The sequence below is a fragment of the Myxine glutinosa genome, chromosome 6 (genome assembly GCF_964187855.1).
Source record: "Myxine glutinosa chromosome 6, kmMyxGlut1.1, whole genome shotgun sequence".
Lineage (NCBI taxonomy): Eukaryota > Metazoa > Chordata > Myxini > Myxiniformes > Myxinidae > Myxine > Myxine glutinosa.
The window spans coordinates 42472755-42490650 of NC_136266.1; the positions used below are offsets into that span (position 1 = coordinate 42472755).

The 17896-nt window shown below is 44.0% G+C and overlaps 5 non-coding genes across 5 annotated transcripts; all 5 read left to right on the top strand.

The window, feature by feature from the left end:
• Positions 1-6204: 6204 nt before the first annotated feature.
• On the top strand, positions 6205-6278 carry TRNAI-AAU (transfer RNA isoleucine (anticodon AAU)). The gene has a single exon. It is a non-coding gene; the product is annotated as a tRNA-Ile (tRNA).
• A 1968-nt stretch (positions 6279-8246) lies between these two features.
• On the top strand, positions 8247-8320 carry TRNAI-AAU (transfer RNA isoleucine (anticodon AAU)). The gene has a single exon. It is a non-coding gene; the product is annotated as a tRNA-Ile (tRNA).
• A 2383-nt stretch (positions 8321-10703) lies between these two features.
• On the top strand, positions 10704-10777 carry TRNAI-AAU (transfer RNA isoleucine (anticodon AAU)). Its single transcript has one exon. It is a non-coding gene; the product is annotated as a tRNA-Ile (tRNA).
• A 3414-nt stretch (positions 10778-14191) lies between these two features.
• TRNAI-AAU (transfer RNA isoleucine (anticodon AAU)) lies at positions 14192-14265 on the top strand. Its single transcript has one exon. It is a non-coding gene; the product is annotated as a tRNA-Ile (tRNA).
• A 2204-nt stretch (positions 14266-16469) lies between these two features.
• Positions 16470-16544, top strand: TRNAI-AAU (transfer RNA isoleucine (anticodon AAU)). Its single transcript has one exon. It is a non-coding gene; the product is annotated as a tRNA-Ile (tRNA).
• Positions 16545-17896: the final 1352 nt, after the last annotated feature.

The following is a 17896-nucleotide window of genomic DNA, read 5'->3' on the forward strand; positions in this document are numbered from 1 at the left end:
TAAGAACCAATTCCCATTGACCAAACTGTGGTGCTTCATCAATTTGGGGTCTCACTCCCCCAATTCAACTCCCTGTGCCTTTGCACAATTTCAGGACTGGGTCGTGTGGCTCTCCCAGCAGGTCTACCCACCTGCACACCTCCACCACTGCAGTTGCCTCCGAGCTTACCTGCTCCTTCCCTAACCTAACTAACTGGGGAAGGCCCCTCCTGGCTCTGTCACCCCACTCGGTGCCCTCTCTGGCGCTGGGCTACCCGGGTCCGTCCACCGGATCCTCGGGCCCCCTCCACAACTCTACCGGCTCCCAGAGCCCACCTGCGGCCTCACCTGGCCGACATCCTAACAGTGGCGGAGTGCCCATTTAACTACACACACTAACAGGCTACACGCCCAGCCATTTCCACGTCACTAATGCACCCATCCAAACACCATTCTTCCACCACGCACCACAGATGCCAATATCCAACCACAATTTACCTACTCCCTCTACCTAACTCTTAAACTACCCTCCCCGGGTATTCGTGATGGGGTCCACCCTCCCCATACACATCTTCGCACCATCCACTCCACTCCACAGTTTCCACCATACTCACTCCACACCATCCATTCCATACTCCATATATATCCCAGACCATTTATTCCATACAACCATGCTCCATACCTGTATTTGCACACCTGTGCCATCACACCTGGTGCTTCCTGCACCCTCCTTCCTCCAGGACCATTCAGTCAACACGACATTCAATCACCATTACTCACTCATACACTGCTCCATACACTTCCACGCTCAATACAACTCACACTTTTCACAATACACTTCTAAATCTCCAAACCATTGCCTCAGGCACCCAGATTCTCCCATGCTCATACACACATTCTTCCCGAGCATTGCCTAGCAATTCCTCATTTGCTCGATATCAAGATTCTCACACACACGGCATCATCTGATCTACCTGGTGCCCTTCTAACTTGGTGCTCCCCGTCTTCCCTTTAAACAAAGCACATACCACATCATTAACAACCATTCTAACCTCTCTATGTCCCCGACTTCCTGTCCAATGTCGCTACTTAAATCTCCAGTTACCTATGGTCATCTCTAGGTCCCTATACATTATCCAAACCCTCCCTCGGTGAGCTTACACTGCCATAAACCCCATAAAACTATAGCTCATGTGCCCCGTTGTGAGGGATGGTGGATTTACCATCCCACCACATCGGGCATCTCCCATTATCAATTTTGCCATCAAATTTTTGCCAATCACAAATTCCCTATCCTCGATTTCGGGTCCAAAACACGATCATCATCACAGTCCACTATATCTGCCTCGGTGAGTCGTTACATCATTAAAACTCGGCTTCGCAAAGCCGAGCAATGAATTCAGGTGGTTTGTGGTTGAATCCGTCCGGCATTCGGTTCAAGGGAGGCGGTTTGGTCAGGCCGAGATTCCACGCACCATCTCGGCGCGGCACCTTCCGGTCCCCAGCCCGATGGCTCAATCTCGCCCGGTCGGAACCCCACCCCCACCAGGGGGCACCGTTCCGCTTCCTCCCTGCTGCCTCTGAACCAGACCGGTCGCCTTGCCCGACAAGGCCCGGACTCGACCGTGCGGGGCGGAGCCAGGCCCGAATTAGTAACGACACTTCGAAGAGAAGCGATGCAACACCGACCCGTGCCAGGCCTCGCATCCAACAAAGCGCACCGCGCCCCGAGTGCTCGCCTCGGCTATCCGTCGCCCTAACTGCTAACCCCGTTAACGTCGATGCTTCACTTGCATGCTCACACCACGCGTTCCGTTCCTTATTCACACATCCAGGTGTCTCCATACACTTCGTCATTGCACCTTCTCTTACACACCACCCAGGTGCACTCATTACGCTCACAGACTTCGTCACACACCTGACCACCGCACACCTTGGCACACACTCGTCGTTCGCACACCTCATCAACACACCTCGCGCACCGTCTTGCGCACTCTCCCTCGGTATGGACTCCGTACCACTTATGGGGGTGCACTCTTGCATCCACCCACTCACGCGCTCCGATGTGCCCTGCCGCAGACGTGCCACAACCAACTCAGGTGTGCGTTCTCGCACACTCTCAACCATTCCAAGCGTGCATTCTCGCATCCGCTCCTCCACCAACTCACTCTCCAGGTCACTCTCACCCTCACACGTACACTCCGTATCGCTCTCACTCTCTGTGTCACACTCTGTACCCTCTGACGTGCATTCCCGCTCGCACTCGGTTTCACACTCACGCTTCGTAACACGCTCATTCCCCGATGCACACTTTTTTTCCACAAGCATGCCATTTCCACTCACAGGGGACCCTTCACCAACGCCCGGATGCTTTCTCGATCCCAAGCGCGCGAAAATTCTTTTGTCGCCAAACATCCTCCTGCAAAATCTCCCCGCACAACATACAGCACGACTCACCTTTGGGATCCTCTTCTCCACGCACACCTGCAAATCTTTATAAGGATTAGCAAGTACAGCATCAGGATGTGTATTCAGACTTTGTGCACAATCCATTTCTCCCTTCAATTCCCGGGCTACCTCCGTCGTCTTTTCAATTTCAACTATACCCACCACTACTTTTTCTTTATTCACCTCAATGACCGCTGGCTTTAATAAAAATTTCTCTCCTACCTCAGCGGTCGCCGGCTTCCCTAAACCCCAGGTCACGATGTCTACCCCGGTCCAGTTACCTGTGCTTTTCTCTGACTGACTCAACCTGCGCTCATCGAGTCGCATTACCTCCTTGTGCACCCATGGGACCTGCTCGCCCAACCTGCGGTCTCTGTCCCTCTCCGCTTCCCTTACTTCATATGCAACTCTGTCCCTCGCCAGTCCCTCAGTTATTTCTTTAATTTGGTTTCCCAGCTGCTTTTTCTGAGCCCTCATTGCTCTGATTTCCTCCCTTGATTTGTCCCCCTGCAGGTTCAGGGACGCCTGGAATTGTGCCATAAATTGCTCCATGAGGGCCTGCATTTGGACCATCCCCATTGGTGCAGCGGGCGTGGCCGCCGCAACCATGTGCGAGCCGCCATTTTGTGCGCCTCCAACCTCGTGCACGGCGTCGCCATTTTGTGCGCCTGAAACCTCTGCAACCACATCCTCACTGCTCTCCTCCTCCATCATTACTCCCACCTCCTCCCTGGGGTCCTGGGTTGATTCTAACCCCTCCTCTAATTCACCCACCAGCATCCGATCGCCTTGACTATCCATGGCACGATTTGAAATTTAGGATATTATAAATAAAATTTTTATACCACTCGTAATTTGAGTGCGCTAATCGCACTTCAGGTCCGAATCTCGCTCCTGACACCAATTGTTACGGATCTCTACGTCGGCCTTTTTACCCTTAAGAAGGGGGGATTAATCCCCTTGTGTGTGACTGACCAACGTGAGTCCTGAAGTTGCCCAAGCTCCCTCCGGAGAGGCAGGTGAGCAACCTCGTTCGCGACCGCGGACAAGATGTTAATTGCCGAGCGGATTAGCAGCCGCGGCACGAACCATTAGCAAGTAACTGACCCGATTCTCAAACGTTGGCCAAAATCGCGCCACAGGTGTTCAATGTGGAAACCTCAAAGACGAACGGATGTGAAGAAGAAGAAGGCAAAAGTAGGAAGAACAAATATCATTTATGACTACTATTATGTACACAATGAAAAGTAACCAAGGAGAAGGAAAGATAAGAAAATAAAGACAGAAGGATGGAAGGACCAGAAGACACAGTGCAATATTAACTTACCTAAACAGTCTTAATTATACCCCAGGACAACACAGAAGATGGACGACAATCAGACTTACACAGGGAATGAAGGCAGGGATGAATGGCACGAATGGCTGGAAGGAGAGGAAGGTTCGGTTGGAGCAGGAGAATGGTCGGGCCGGGAGTGAGCAGCCGCCGCCCCTCCGCAGGCGTGTTCGCACGGCGGCGGCGCTTTGTAGCCGTGGCCGAAAACCGCTTGCGACGCTCAAAGCTGCTGTGGTCAAAACTGCCGTTAGTTCAGCTCCGGTTTTTCCAAAGCTGCGGTAAACTCCTTTTGATGACCTTCTCCCCTCTCTCTTACTCTCAGCAACAACCACCGGTGGACTCTCTCTGACGCATCTCTCGCCCTCAATCATCTCGGTGGGGGCGTCGCGTGACGGGTTATATAGGCCACACCCTCGAACGTTCGCGAAACTCCCTGATCGTTCTTTCTCCGCCCTCTCAAGCCAAACCCCTCGTGCTTGGTTGGTCGGCAAGGGCTTTCCTGGCTCCACCGTCTGATGATGAGGTGGAGACACGCCTTTCTTCTCCGAACCGACCGCGTGTTCAAAGGAGGGCGAATGCAGTTGGCAATTGCGGACAAATGGGGAATTGAAAGAGGATCTATCTTATTTGAATTTGGTGCAATGTCGAGTCAACTAATGGGAAACACAGCCTTCAACTAATACACATAATAAAGAAATAACTATTTAGAAGGGTATAGGGTGGCCTGCGTGTAGGTATATGGATTAACTAGGAGGACGACATTTGACCTTTACACACAGAACGGAGATATTTACAAGGAATTCATTACACTTTACAGAGGGTGATATTTACAACAATTCTGAAATCCACAACAATATTTATTGATTTAATTGCTTGATTGCATTTCAAAGGGATAGCGAAACAACCAAAGGATGGAAACCATTGTGCATGCTTCGTGGGCCTCAGATAGTTAGATGCTCCTGGTCCAAATCCAGATCCGGCCAAAGTGGATACAAAACGTAAACACTTCATCCTGGTGGAGATATCTCATGCACCTCAGTGAGTGCCATTCTAGTTTTTGTTATTGCCTTTTTGTTTCGTTTTTGTGGCGCAGCCCGCAGAGCAATGCCATCTCGAACAGCGTTAGTCTGTCTGTACGTCCGCGCAAACGTACACCAATCAGAGCTGAGGATCTGGTCATTTGATAAGATGACGTGTTTAGTTACGATTGCAGTTGTATATTTTACAAAAAGGAAAGATAATAACCTTCTGTGGAGCGTTTTGGTGTGATGCCAGGGGTGTTGTTTGTCGCTGGTGTTTTTCTGGGAAGGTCGAGCCACGTCACATTTCGTAGGGAAACGAGAACGAAAGAGGACCGGCCTCACGTATCCCCTCTTGTTTGTGGTGACGCAGAGAGGAACTTCGCGCCATCTCGTGCGGTTCCAATGCGAGCAGATTTAGGCCGCCTTGGGTGGCCGACTTCATTGGGTGATCTCGTTGGAGCAAAGCTGAGAGACGGCCGGCTTTAAAACATTTTATTTTCCTGATCTTTCCCCTTGTCCCTTTTTGTTTCTTCGTGCAGACGTCTCAAATTAGGATTTAGTTTACCTCACCTTTCATTGTTTTTAATTCCATGAATTCATTTCATTAAATTTGTTATTGTGGCATATTTCATTTGTTGTGTTATTTATTTGTTTTGTGGGTTTCAGATAAAACCCGTGAGCTCCGTGCAGGTAAGCACCTCGCCCCTTCAGTCCCGAGCGCGCCATCAAATTACCGCCAAGATTTCGGCCATTTGCCTCGGCAATTAAGGACCGTTCGGTAACCCGTCCAAGACTGGTGTTCATCCGCCACGGACTTGTCAATACTATTGTATGAATTTGTGACTGGAATGTTGAATGTTGCTGTTTGGAAAAAAATCGAGAGATATTTAGTTCAAAGCAGAATGAGGAAATGACGGAAGGGTTTCCCATCCGTGGCATTCGCGGATTCCCGATTTGCAGTTTCACCATTGACTGGTCAAAGCAACATTCACACTGGTTCCGTTTTTTGTCCAAGTCCTTCACGAACCTGCTGTCAATACCTGAAGTTCGACTATAGGTGGGACTGGAATGTGGAATTTATTGGTTCATCGTTTTTATTTGTATTGTGTAATCTTTTAGGATTGTTTGTCAAGATATCTCAAAAGGTTTTTGACAACCTATGGCAAAACTTGGTCGATGAGTTGGGTCGTTGACAAGAACAAGTGGATTCGAGTTTGGTTCAGGTCCAAATCCAGATCTGAACTATCATGGGGATACAAAACGTAGTCTGTCCATTCTGCATGTAAATTTCCCCACGGTAATTGGGGTGGAGAGGTGGGGCGTTTGTTTGGGGTGAGCTGAAAATTACTCTCACTTGCAGCACGTGTTGGAGTCTTGGGAGATGCATGTGACACCGCATTGTGTAATGGTGTATTTGTAAATGGCCGGTTAGCTCAGTCGGTCAGAGCGTGGTGTTAATAACGCCAAGGTCGTGGGTTCGATCCCCATACGGGCCATCTTCTTTTTGTTTCACCAGACTCTGTGACATGATTGGTTTGAGCGCATGCTCTCGAGTGTGCCAGGTTTGAATGGAGTAATATGAAAGACTTTTTAAAAATAGGACTTGCTGTTTCCTTGCTTGACACACGTAAAATTTATTCATTAGAAATTATTTCTACAAAATTTGATTGTTTGAAATTTATTGAAAATTTATTGAAAAATTGTTTATGAAAATTTTTTGATTAAAATTTCTTGAAAATGTATTAATTAAAATCCATTGATAAACTTCATTGAAAATTTATTGAAAATGTCCCAAAAAATTGTTTATGAAAATTTATTGACCCAATTTAACGACTTAAAAAAATTATTGAATATTTGTTTATTGATATTTATTGATTAAATTGATTGATTGCATTTCAAAGGGATAGCGAAACAACCAAAGGATGGAAACCATTGTGCATGCTTCGTGGGCCTCAGAGAGTTCGATGCCCCTGGTTCAAATCCAGATCCGGCCAAAGTGGATGCAAAACGCAAAGACTTCATCGTGGTGGAGGTATCTCATGCACCTCACTGAGTGCCATCTAGTTTTTGTTATTGCCTTTTTGTTTAGTTTTTAGGCCCAGCCCTCAGAGCAATGCCATCTCGAACAGCGTTAGTCTGTCTGTATGTCTACGCAAACGTACACCAACCAGAGCTGAAGATCTGGTCATATGACAAGATGACGTGTTTAGTTACCATTACAGTTGTATATTTTACAAAAAGGAAATATAACAACCTTCTGTGGAGCGTTTTGGGGTGTTGCCAGGGGTGTTGTTTGTCGCTGGTGTTTTTCGGGGGAGGGAGAGCCACATCACATTTCGGAGGGAAACGAGAACGTAAGAGGACCGGCCTCACGTATCCCCTCTTGTTTGTGGTGACGCGCAGAGGAACTTCGCGCCATCTTGTGCGGTTCCAGTGCGAGCAGGTTTAGGCCGCCTTGGGTGGCCGACTTCATTGGGTGATCTCGTTGGAGCAAAGCTGAGAGACGGCCGGCTTTAAAACATTTTATTTTCCTGATCTTTCGCCTTGTCCCTTTTTGTTTCTTCGTGCAGACGTCGCAAATTAGGATTTAGTTTACCTCACCTTTCATTTTTTTTATTCCATGAATTCATTTCATTTAATTTGTTATTGTGGCATATTTCATTTGTTGTGTTCTTTATTTGTTCTGTGGGTTTCAGATAAAACCCGTGAGCTCCGTGCAGGTAAGCACCTCGCCCCTTCAGTCCCGAACGCGCCATCAAATTACCGCCAAGATTTCGGCCATTTGCCTCGGCAATTAAGGACCGTTCGGTAACCCGTCCAAGACTGGTGTTCATCCGCCACGGACTTGTCAATACTATTGTATGAATTTGTGATTGAAATGATGAATGTTGCTGTTTGGAAAGATTAGAGAGATATTTAGTTCAAAGCAGAAAGAGGAAATGACGTAAGGGTTTCCCATCCGTGGCATCCGCTGATTCCCGATTTGCAGTTTCACCATTGACTGGTCAAAGCAACATTCACACTGGTTCCGTTTTTTGTCCAAGTCCTTCACGAACCTGCTGTCAATACCTGAAGTTCGACTCTAGGTGGCACAGGAATGTGGAATTTATTGGTTCATCGTTTTTATTTGTATTGTGTAATCTTGTAGGATTGTTTGTCAAGATATCTCAAAAGGTTTTTGACAACCTGTGGCAAAACTTGGTCGATGAGTTGGGTAGTTGACAAGAACAAGTGGATTCGAGTTTGGTTCAGGTACAAATCCAGATCTGAACTATCATGGGGATACAAAACGTAGTCTGTCCATCCTGCATGTAAATTTTCCCACGTTAATTGGGGTGGAGAAGTGGTGCGTTTGTTTCAGGGGAGCTGAAAAATTACTCTCACTTGCAGCACGTGTTGGAGTCTTGGGAGGTGCATGTGACACCGCATTGTTTCTGTAATCGTGTAATCGTGTGTTTTTAAATGGCCGGTTAGCTCAGTTGGTTAGAGCGTGGTGCTAATAACGCCAAGGTCGTGGGTTCGATCCCCATACGGGCCATCCTCCTCTTGTTTCACCAGACTCAGTGACATGATCGGTTCGAGCCTTTGTTCTTGAGTGTGCCAGGTTTGAAGAGAGTAATATGAAAGACTTTAAAAAATAGTACTTGCTGTTTCCTTGCTTGGTGCATTTAAAATTGATTGATTCTAATTTATTAATCGAAAATTGATTTTTTTTGAATTTATTGAAAATGTATTAATTAAAATCCATTGATTAAATTCATTGAAAATTTATTGAAAAATTATTTATGAAAATTTATTCATGAAAATTAATTGAAAAGCTTTTGAATATTTCTTTATTAAAATTTATTGATTGAATTTATTGATTGCATTTCAAAGGGATAGCGAAACAACCAAAGGATGGAAACCGTTGTGCATGCTTCGTGGGCCTCAGAGAGTCAGATGTTTTGTGGTCCAGCAGGTGCCGTATGGGAGGTGGGGAGGATGTTTCATAAATTCCTCAACACAATTATGATTGTGAAATGCGATCGACAGGGATTGCTCTCGAATATGGAAGTAAACAGTTGACGATGGTTCTCTGGTTTGATAATGTCTGAACACAATCATAATTCCACATTTTAATTTGATATATTTATACTTTTATGTTTGTGGGGGTAGGTGTTGACATACCAAAGTGGTGATAGAACTGTGTGTGGCAGCATTGACCACGTGCGTGTTGGAAGCCAATCTCGATGTATTTAAGGAGAAAACTGTGACCTCAAGATCATTTATGTGTCTTCACACGGGGGGTGGAGCTTGTGTTAACTCGGTGGGGTTACGACTAGTTTCCCTGGTATGGGATTGCCTCCTGTGACTTTCCCCCAACGTTTATTTATATCTCCAAGGTCAGCCATGCAAAATTCGAAATTAAACAACAACCACCGACGTAACTGCCGACAGAAACCCGAACATTCCCGAGCAGACTAATCCCCACCTCCAACGAAATCCTCATGGACAATTAACCCCACCCACTAATCGAGTGAGGAAAAAGGCCACACCCGAAGTTCGCCATTGGTCGAGCCCGACCATGGGGCGATTCAGTGGAACTCAGCGATCGCTCGGGGTGACGTCAGATAAGGTTTGAGGAGAAGGAAGAATTAGCAGGCAGTCTCTCTCTCGTGCTGGCTTTCGGCTGTGGCGGTCGCTTCATCTCGTGTGCGCTCGTGCAGAGAACTGTTCAGAGCTCAGAGACCCTTTACAAAACGTTAGAGCCAGGGGTGTTGTTTGTCGCTGGTGTTTTTCGGGGGAGCTGGAGCTGAATTACTTTTGAGAGGGAGACAAGAGCAAAAGAGGACCGGCCGCACAAACCCCCTCCTGTTCGTGTTGATTCGGAGAGGAACTTCACGCCATCTTGTGCGTTTCCAGCGTGAGCAGCTTTGGTACGCCTTGTGTTGCCGACTTCATTTGGCGATCTCGCTGGAGCAAAGCTGAGAGACGGCCGGCTTTAAAACATTTTATTTTCATGATCTTTCCCCTTGTCCGTTTTCGTTTCTGAGTGGAGACGTCTCAAATTAGGATTTCGTTTACCTCTCCTTTCATTTTTTTAAATTCTGTGCATTCATTTCATTCAATTTATTGATGTGGCATATTTCATTTGTTGTGTTGTTCATTTGTTCTGTGGGTTTCAGATAAAACCCGTGATCTCCGTGCAGGTAAGCACCTCGCCCTTTCAGTCCCACGCACCCCATCAAATTACCGCCAAAATTTCGGCCATTTGCCTCGGCAATTAAGGACCGTTCAGCTATCCGTTCAAGGCTGGTGTTCATCGGCCACGGAATTGACAATACCATAGTATTAAATTGTGATTGGAATAATGAATGTTGCTGTTTGGAAAAAATAGAGAGAAATTTAGTTCAAAGCAGAATGAGGAAATGACGGAAGGGTTTCCCATCCAGAGCATCCGCTGATTCCCGATTTGCAGTTTCACCATTGCCTGGACAAAGCAACATTCACACTGGTTCAGTTTTTTGTCCAAGTCCTTCACGAACCTGCTGTCAATACCTGAAGTTCGACTCTTGGTGGCACAGGAATGTGGAATTTATTGGTTCATCGTTTTTATTTGTATTGCGTTATCTTGTAGGATTGTTTGTCAAGATATCTCAAAAAGTTTTTGACAACCTGTGGCAAAACTTGGTCGATGAGTTGGGTCGTTGACAAGAACAAAAGGCTTCGAGTTTGGTTCAGGTACAAATCCAGATCTGAACTATCATGGGGATACAAAACGTAGACTGTCCATCCTGCATGTGAATTTTCCCACGTCAATTGGGGTGGAGAGGTGGGGCGTTTGTTTCGGGGGAGCTGAAAAATTACTCTCACTTGCAGCACGTGTTGGAGTCTTGGGAGGTGAATGTGACACCGCATTGTGTAATTCTGCATTTGTAAATGGCCGGTTAGCTCAGTTGGTTAGAGCGTGGTGCTAATAACGCCAAGGTCGTGGGTTCGATCCCCATACGGGCCATCTTCTTTTTGTTTCACCAGACTCTGTGACATGATTGGTTGGAGCGCATGCTCTTGAGTGTGCCAGGTTTGAATCGAGTAATATGAAAGACTTTTTAAAAATAGCACTTGCTGTTTCCTTGCTTCACACACGTAAAATTTATTAATTAGAAATTATTTATACAAAATTTGATTGTTTGAAATTTATTGAAAAATTGTTTATGAAAAATTTTTGATTAAAATTTCTTGAAAATGTATTAATTAAAATCCATTGATTAACTTCATTGAAAATTTATTGATAATGTCCCAAAAAATTATTTATGAAAATTTATTGATCAAATTTAAGTACTTAAAAAAATTATTGATTATTTGTTTATTGATATTTATTGATTAAATTGATTGATTGTATTTCAAAGGGATAGCGAAACAACCAAAGGATGGAAACCATTGTGCATGCTTCGTGGGCCTCAGAGAGTCAGATGTTTTGTGGTCCAGCAGGTGCCGTATGGGAGGTGGGGAGGATGTTTCATAAATTCCTCAACACAATTAGGATTGTGCAATGCGATCAACAGGGATTTTGCTCCCGAATCTGGAAGTAAACAGTTGACGATGGTTGGCTGGTTTGATAATGTCTTAACACAATCATAATTCCACATTTTAATTTGATATATTAATACTATTATGTTTGTGGAGGTAGGTGTTGACACACCAAAGTGGAGATAGAACTGTGTGTGGCAGCATTGACCACGTGCGAGTTGGAAGCCAATCTCGATGTATTTAAGGAGAAAACTGTGACCTCAAGATCATTTATGTGTCTTCACACGGGGTGTGGAGCTTGTGTTAACTCGGTGGGGTTAAGACTAGTTTCCCTGGTATGGGATTGCCTCCTGTGACTTTCCCCCAACGTTTATTTATATCTCCAAGGTCAGCCATGCAAAATACGCCATTAAACAACAACAACCGACGTAACTGCCGACAGAAACCCGAACATTCCCGAGCAGACTAATCCCCACCTCCAACGAAATTCTCATGGACAATTAACCCCACCCACCAATCGAGTGAGGAAAAACGCCAAACCCGAAGTTCGCCATTGGTCGAGCCAGACCATGGGGCGATTCAGTGCAACTCAGCGATCGCTCGGGGTGACGTCAGAGTGATAAGGTTTGAGGAGAAGGAAGAATAAGCGGGCAGTCTCTCTCTCGTGCTGGCTTTCGGCTGTGGCGGTCGCTTCATCTCATGTGCGCTCGTGCAGAGAACTGTTCAGAGCTCAGAGACCCTTTACAACGTTGGAGCCAGGGGTGTTGTTTGTCGCTTGTGTTTTTCGGGGGAGCTGGAGCTGCATCACTTTTCAGAGTGAGAGAAGATCAAAAGAGGACCGGCCGCACAAACCCCCTCATGTTCGTGTTGATTCGGAGAGGAACTTCACGCCATCTTGTGCGTTTCCAGCGCGAGCAGCTTTGGGACACCTTGTGTTGCCGACTTCATTTGGCGATCTCGCTGGAGCAAAGCTGAGAGACGGCCGGCTTTAAAACATTTTATTTTCATGATCTCTCCCCTTGTCCGTTTTCGTTTCTGAGTGGAGACGTCTCAAATTAGGATTTCGTTTACCTCTCCTTTCATTTTTTAATTTTGTGCATTCATTTCATTCAATTTATCAACGTGGCATATTTCCTTTGTTGTGTTGTTTATTTGTTTTGTGGGTTTCAGATAAAACCCGTGATCTCCGTGCAGGTAAGCACCTCGCCCCTTCAGTCCCATGCACACCTTCAAATTACCGCCAAAATTTCGGCCATTTGCCTCGGCAATTACGGACCGTTCGGGTATCCGTTCAAGGCTGGTGTTCATCGGCCACGGAATTGACAATACCATAGTATTAAATTGTGATTGGAATGATGAATGTTGCTGTTTGGAAAAAATAGAGAGAAATTTAGTTCAAAGCAGAATGAGGAAATGACGGAAGGGTTTCCCATCCAGAGCATCCGCGGATTCCCGATTTGCAGTTTCACCATTGCCTGGAAAAAGCAACATTCACACTGTAGTCAGGTTCACTATGTTTTTTCGTTCAAAATCATGGTAGATTAGCAAACCTATACATTTTTGGAAACGTTATTACATGGAAAATCTGAAAATCAATGTTTACATTTGCCAATTCCGACCAATTCGATTCGAAAAATTCGACCAATTCGACCAATCGACCAATTCCATTCGACCAATTCGACCATTCAACCATTCGACCAATCGCTTCGATCGACCATTCGACCATTCGACCATTCGATCGATTCGATTCGATTCGATTCATCGAATTCGATTCGATCGACCATTCGACCAATTCGATTTGCCAATCAATTTGACCGACCTTTGCTTGTGTGGAATGGACTGTGAAAACGATGCGGACTATATTGTCGGATACGACACACAGGACAGTGATGACGAACTCTAAATGGCATATTCTGTAATCGTGTATGTTTGATGCCATTGACTGCCTGTGTATATTTTGTCATTGACTGCCTGTGTAGATGTGAAGTTATACTGACTGCATGTGTATATATGATTTTGCTGACTGCCTGTGTATGTTTGGTGATATGAATTATTGTGACACATTTTGATGTTATTAACTGCCTGTACAAAATGATAACATGTATTTGATTATGCAACTTATCGCGAATATAAAGACAGTATTTTGCAATTCAAAACCTTTGATTCGTGTCTTACGATTCCCCATAGCACTAATTTGATACTTTCATTGGATTCCTTGTCCCTGAAAATATAGGTTTAGTATATTTTTAAAAGTTTTTATGGTAATTAGAGGCAGAAATAGAACAAAATATGTATTTTACAGTGGCCTTTTTGAAAATCCAAAATGGCCGCCATACAGGTATCTCTCCAAATGTAAATAAACATTGATTTTTAGTTTCCTTATGCTATAACCTTTCCAAAAATGTATAGGTTTGCTAATTTACCATGATTTTGAACGAAATATAATTTATTGACATAGTGAACCTGACTACTGGTTCAGTTTTTTGTCCAAGTCCTTCACGAACCTGCTGTCAATACCTGAAGTTCGACTGTAGGTGGCACAGGAATGTGGAATTTATTGTTTCATCATTTTTATTTATTTTGTGTAATCTTGTAGGATTGTTTGTCAAGATATCTAAAAAAGTTTTTGACAACTTATGACAAACTTGGTCGATGAGTTGGGCAGGTGACAAGAACAAGGGGATTAAAGTTTGGTTCAGATCCAAATCCAGATCTGACCTATCATGGGCATACAAAACGTAGTCTGTCCATCCTGCATGTAAATTTCCCCACGGTAATTGGGGTGGAGAGGTGGGGCGTTTGTTTGGGGTTCGCTGAAAAAGTCCCCTCACTTGCAGCACGTGTTGGAGTCTTGGGAGGTGCATGTGACACCACATTGTGTAAGTTTATGTTTGGAAATGGCCGGTTAGCTCAGTTGGTTAGAGCGTGGTGCTAATAACGCCAAGGTCGTGGGTTCGATCCCCATACGGGCCATCTTCTTTTTGTTTCACCAGACTCTGTGACATGATTGGTTTGAGCGCATGCTCTTGAGTGTGCTCGGTTTGAATGGAGTAATATGAAAGACTTTAAAAAATAGGACTTGCTGTTTCCTTGCTTGACACACGTAAAATTTATTCATTAGAAATTATTTATACAAAATTTGATTGTTTGAAATTTATTGAAAATTTATTGAAAAATTGTTTATGAAAATTTTTTGATAAAAATTTCTTGAAAATGTATTAATTAAAATCCATTGATTAACTTCATTGAAAATTTATTGAAAATGTCCCAAAAAATTATTTATGAAAATTTATTGATCCAATTTAACTACTTAAAAAAATTATTGAATATTTGTTTATTGATATTTATTGATTAAATTGATTGATTGCATTTCAAAGGGATAGCGAAACAACCCCTTCCCACGGGGGATGTTTAGCTCTCCCCCCCTGCCCCCCCCCCCCTTCCCACGCCACCTGCCCCCAAGCCCTCTCCCTCCCACACTTCTCCCTGCTCTCAAATGTTGTGGTTGTGTGCTTCCCTTTCTCTCCCCATCTTGTCTTCCGCTCCCTCTTTTTGTATATTTTGTTTGTCTGGTTGATTTGTTTGTGAAATAAATGTTAGCTCTTTCACGAGCCTCGATTCAGTATACAAAAAAAAAAAAAAAAACCAAAGGATGGAAACCATTGTGCATGCTTCATGGGCCTCAGAGAGTTCGATGCCTCTGGTTCAAATCCAGATCCGGCCAAAGTGGATGCAAAACGCAAAGACTTCATCGTGATGGAGGTATCTCATGCACCTCACTGAGTGCCATCTAGTTTTTGTTATTGCCTTTTTGTTTAGTTTTTAGGCCCAGCCCTCAGAGCAATGCCATCTCGAACAGCGTTAGTCTGTCTGTGTGTCCGCGCAAACGTACACCAATCAGAGCTGAAGATCTGGTCATATGACAAGATGACGTGTTTAGTTACCATTACAGTTGTATATTTTACAAAAAGGAAATATAATAACCTTCTGTGGAGCGTTTTGTGGTGTTGTTTGTCGCTGGTGTTTTTCGGGGGGGGGGGGGGGTCGAGCCACGTCACATTTCGGAGGGAAACGAGAGTGAAAGAGGACCGGCCACACGAATCCCCTCTTGTTTTGTTGACGCAGAGAGGAACTTCGCGCCACCCATGCGTTTCCAGTGCGAGCAGATTTAGGCCGCCTTGGGTGGCCGACTTGGTTGGGTGATCTCGTTGGAGCAAAGCTGAGAGACGGCCGGCTTTAAAACATTTTCTTTTCCTGATCTTTCCCCTTGTCCCTTTTTGTTTCTTCGTGCAGACGTCTCAAATTAGGATTTAGTTTACCTCACCTTTCATTTTTTTAATCCCATGAATTCATTTCATTAAATTTGTTATTGTGGCATATTTCATTTGTTGTGTTATTTATTTGTTCTGTGGGTTTCAGATAAAACCCGTGAGCTCCGTGCAGGTAAGCACCTCGCCCCTTCAGTCCCGCATGCGCCATCAAATTACCGCCAAGATTTCGGCCATTTGCCTCGGCAATTAAGGACCATTCGGTAACCCCTCCAAGACTGGTGTTCATCCGCCACGGACTTGTCAATACTATTGTATGAATTTGTGATTGAAATGATGAATGTTGCTGTTTGGAAAAATTAGAGAGATATTTAGTTCAAAGCAGAATGAGGAAATGACGTAAGGGTTTCCCATCCGTGGCATCAGCGGATTCCCGATTTGCAGTTTCACCATTGCCTGGATAAAGCAACATTCACACTGGTTCGTTCAGTTTTTTGTCCATGTCCTTCAAGAACCTGCTGTCAATACCTGAAGTTCGACTCTAGGTGGCACAGGAATGTGGAATTAATTGTTTCATCGTTTTTTTAATTTTGTGTAATCTTGTAGGATTGTTTGTCAAGATATCTCAAAAAGTTTTTGATAACTTATGACAAAACCTGGTCGATAAGTTGGGTCGGTGACAAGAACAAGGGGATTAAAGTTTGGTTCAGGTCCAAATCCAGATCTGACCTATCATGGGCATACAAAACGTAGTCTGTCCATCCTGCATGTAAATCTCCCCACGGTAATTGGGGTGGAGAGGTGGGGCGTTTGTGTGGGGTAGCTGAAAAATTACTCTCACTTGCAGCACGTGTTGGAGTCTTGGGAGGTGCATGCGACACCGTATTGTGTAAGTTTGTGCTTGTAAATGGCCGGTTAGCTCAGCTGGTTAGAGCGTGGTGCTAATAACGACCAAGGTCATGGGTTCGATACCCATACGGGCCATCTTCTTTTTGTTTCACCAGACTCAGTGACATGATTGGTTGGAGTGCTTGCTCTTGAGTGTGCTCGGTTTGAAGAGAGTAATATGAAAGACTTTAAATATAGTACTTGCCGTTTCCTTGCTTGGTGCATTTAAAATTGATTGATTATATTTTATTAAAACAAAATTGGTTTTTTTTAATTCATTCAAAATTCATTTATTAAAATTCATTGATTAAAATTGATTGAAAAATTGTTTGTGAAAATTTATTGATTAAAATTTATTGAAAATGTATTAATTAAAATCCATTGATTCAATTCACTGAAAATGTATTGAAAAATTATTTATGAAAATTTATTGATGAAAATTAATTGAAAAGTTCTTGAATATTTATTTATTAAAATTTATTGATTGAATTGATTGATTGCATTTCAAAGGGATAGCGAAACAACCAAAGGATGGAAACCGTTGTGCATGCTTGGTGGTCCTCAGACAGTCAGATGTTTTGTGGTCCAGCAGGTGCCGTGTGGTAGGTGGGTCGGAGGTTTCATAAATTCCTCAATACAATTATGATTGTGAAATTCGATCGACATGGATTTTGCTCCCGAATCTGGAAGTAAACAGATGACGATGGTTAGCTGGGTTGATAATGTCTTAGCACAATCATGATTTCACATTTTAATTTGATGTATTAATACTTTTGCGTTAGTGGGGGTAGGTGATGTGGAGATAGAGATAGATCTGTGTGGAGATAGAACTGTGTCGGGCAGCCTGGACCACGTGCGATTTGGAAGCCAATCTCGATGTATTTAAGGAGAAAAACTGTGATCTTAAGATCATTTACGTGTCTTCACACGGGGGGTGGAGCTTGTGTTAACTAGGTAGGGTTAAGATTAGTTTCCCTGGTATGTGATTGCCTCCTGTGACTTTCCCCCTACGTTTTTTAATATCTCCAAGGTCAGCCATGCAATATGTGCCATTAAACAACAACAACCGATGTAACCACCGACAGAAACCCGAACATTCCCGAGCAGACTAAACCCCACCTCCAAGGAAATTGTAATGGACAATTTACCCCACCCACCAATCAAGTGAGGAAGCGTTTGCTCATGAGTGTGCCAGCTTTGAATAGAGTAATATGAATGACTTTAAAAATAGTACTTGCTGTTTCCTTGCGTGATGCATTTAAAATTTATGGCATTTAAAATTTATTGATTAAAATTTATTTATTTAAATTAATTGATTAAAATCTGTTGAATATGTATTTGTTAGAATTTATTGATTAATATTTATCGAAAATTTATTGATTTAATTGATTGATTGCAATTCAAAGGGATAGAGGAACAACCAAAGGATTGAAATCATTGTGCATGCT